This window comes from Trichosurus vulpecula, chromosome 1 (genome assembly GCF_011100635.1).
Source record: "Trichosurus vulpecula isolate mTriVul1 chromosome 1, mTriVul1.pri, whole genome shotgun sequence".
NCBI classification, from domain to species: domain Eukaryota; kingdom Metazoa; phylum Chordata; class Mammalia; order Diprotodontia; family Phalangeridae; genus Trichosurus; species Trichosurus vulpecula.
Window position 1 is genome coordinate 462,937,783 of NC_050573.1, and position 3,466 is coordinate 462,941,248.

Sequence of the window (3,466 nt, forward strand, 5' to 3'; positions counted from 1 at the left end):
TTCTTTAGAACTTATCAGATTGAAACAATAAAAAAGATTTAAAAAAACAACAGAATGAAAATCCCAACCAGGGTTTTTCTCAAAAACAGTGGGTGATGATGAAGTTTCTCAAAAAGAAGGAAAGGAACAAGTATTTTGCAAATGCCTACTTTGTGACAGGCATTTTGCTAAGAGCTTTACAAATGTTTTCCTATTTGATGCTGCAACAAACTGAAATAGAGGAAGGTTAGTAAAGTGACTTGCCAAGGGTCACGCAGGTAGTAAGTGTTTGAGGCTGGATTTGAACTCAGGTCTTCTTGACTCTAATAGGCCTAGGGATCTAGTCATTGGGCTACCTAGCTGCCTCTGATAAGTTACCAGCAGGATAAAACTGCAAAAATTGGATCAAGTTGACAAACTTGAAAGGGGTTATGACAAACATAGAAGGGGTTTTCAAGACTGCAAACTTTATAATGAATTGGTAATTAGGTATGACCCTTTAAAAGTTTTATAAGAAGTGATTTGAAAAAAAAAGGAGTTGATGGTAACTGGTAGTGATTGATATCTATTTCCAAGTGTACTTGAAGAGTAAGAAATAATCAAGTTGTTTTATCTAATTGTATGGACAGAGCTCTAGATAGAGCAGAAGCTGTCATTCAGTTGTTTTTCCATCATATCTGACTCTTCATGACCTCATTTGGGGGTTTTCTTGGCAAAGATACAAGAGTGATTTGCCATTTCATTCTTCAGCCCATTTTATAGATGAGGAAACTGAGGCAAACAGGGTTAAGTGACTTGTCACACAGCTAAGAAGTGTCTAAGGCCAGATTTGAACTCAGAGACATGAGTCTTCCTGACTCCAGGCCCAGCACGCTATCCCCTGCACCACCTAGCTGCCCTACAGAACAGAAGACCAGAATTCAAATACCACCTCAAGCTTCATTGTAGGTCCTGTTAAAGTACAGCTAGTTGGGTAATTCAGCTTGTGATCACCCTCTCCCTCTTCCTCTCCTTCTCCTCCTCTCCAAAGGAAGGTAAATTTTGATGGCCAGAAGCTGCCCACTTAACTTGGGGTTTACAGGCTAGATTTCTCTCTCTCTCTCTCTCTCTCTCTCTCTCTCTCTCTCTCTCTCTCTCTCTCTCCCCTGCCTTCCCTTCTCTTCCTTCCTTTCTCCCTCCCTCCCTTTCTACCTTCCTTTCTTCCTGCCTCCCTCCCTTCTTCTCTAATTCACTCTCTCTCCTTCCTTCCTTCCTTCATTCCTTCCTTCCTTCCTTCCTTCTTTCTTTCCTTCTTTCTTTCCTCTTTCTTTCCTCTTTCTTTCTTTCTTTCTTTCTTTCTTTCTTTCTTTCTTTCTTTCTTTCTTTCTTTCTTTCTTTCTCTCACAAAACCTTCAACCCAGTTAAGTCTGAAGCTTATAGATTGGATCACAATTAGGTCCTTGTCCAAGTTCCACTTAATTACTGTATTTTGGGCCCTCCTGGCTTAGAGTGAAAGTCAATGGTAACTTTCTCTCTGGAACAGCAACCCCGAGGGTCTTCTCCTCCCAGCTTAATTTTTTTCTAATTAAAGGGGCCATCCCCTGACTCACTCTAAGTGAGCACATGAAAAGGCCTTAGCCTAAAAGGGCCAGGGTCTCTCAATGCATCCTGGACCATCTCCAGTCCTGATGACTATCTGGCCACCAGACCTAGATGGCTCTGGAGGGAGGAACAAAGGGAGGGAGGAAGGGAAGAAGGGAAGAAAGGTGGAAAGAGGATGGAGTGAAGGAAAGAAGAGAAGGGAAGGAGAAAAGAGAGAGAGAGAGAGAGAGAGAGAGAGAGAGAGAGAGAGAGAGATGAAGGGAGGGAGAGAGGGAGGAAGAAAGGGAAAGAGGAAAGAAAGAAGGGAGGAAAAGTGGAAAAAGGGGAGAAGGAAGGAAGAAAAGGAGCAAGGAAGGAAGGAAAGAAGAAAGAAGGAAGAAAAGAAAGGAAAAGCAAGGAAGCAAGCAAGGAAGGCAGGGAGGCAGGAAGAAAATAAAAATTTATTAAGTACCCACTATGTCTCAGCACTCACTATGTATGCTAAGCACTTTACAAATATTATCTTATTTGATCTTTAAGCATAATAATTTAAGGAAGGGTATGAGAGTATGGGACTATATTTTTCCTTATTTTCTCAAGCTTAGCTAAAGGGGAAGGCATGGCAACCAAACTATAATGATGCCAGCTGCTACAGAGTCATCTAGATTTAGAGAGGTACTTTATCTGCAAGGTTACTTTTGAAAAAAATAGTATTTCTCAGCTTGTCTTAGGGGTGAAAGCAAAAAAAAAAGTAGAGGGAAGACAATTAAGGTGTAAAAAGCTCCTAATTTATATGGCTAAACCCTTTGGGAGTAAAGGAGGAGGTGCAAGAGAATGGCCTTTGGTCCTAGGATCCAAGGCCTTATAAAGGTGCATCTGTTTCTTTTGTGTTTTTTTTCCTTTGGATTCTAAATATGAAGCACTAGTTCATTAGACAGACTCTATAGCACCTACCCCACCCCTTTCCACCCCCACCCCCAAAAGAAGGCTCTGACACGTGTCAGAAATGGACTTTTCCTACATGAAAAGGAAAACCTGGGAAGTTGTCTTTGAAGCAGCCACATCATCTTCTCAATCTGGAGGGAGGTTCCAAAGCTTACAACATCCTACTCTTTTCTCCAGTTGGCCATAAAAATATCCATTAAATAATTCTCTTCTGGAGAAATAAACTTTGTGCTTGGGTTTTTTTTTTCTCATCACCAGTGTATATGCAGAGTTAGCACATAATGGTTCATTTAGAGAGACATTTGCTGACAAATAAGGGAATTGAAATGAGTAGGAAAAACTGATTAAGTCTCTTCATTTTTCAATTGCTTGAACCTATGGAGTGTCATTCTAATTACTATTGTGATTTAGACTCCTAACCCTCTGTGTGATCCTCACTGGCATTCTTTACCTCTTTAATCTCTTTTTCCTCATCTGTGAAATGGGTATAAAGACCTTTTGTGAGATGAAATGAGGTACTGTATCCTTTCAAAAGCAGTTGGGGGCACCATGGATAGAGAGCTGGGCCTGGAGTCCGCAAGACATGAGTTCACATCTTGCCTCAGACATTTACTGGTGGTGTGACCCTGGGCAAATCACTTATGCCTATTTGCCTTAGTTTCCTCATCTGTAAAATGAGCTAGAGAAGGAAATGTAAGCCACTCTATATTCTTTGCCAAGAAAACCCCAAACGAGGTCACAAAGAGTCAGATACAACTGAACAACGTGCTTTGAGAACCTTAAAAGGCTGTGTCAATGTGAGCTATTTTCATTACATCAGACCACTAATTCATCAGTGTTGAGCCAAACTGAGCATGGCTACATCATTTATCTATAAAAAGCATACTATTAAAGAAAACAAAGCTATAGATATAATATAAACATAGTTTAAAAACTTATTTTTGGTGGAAAATTTGTGGTAGTGGAAATGTTTAGTGGTTAG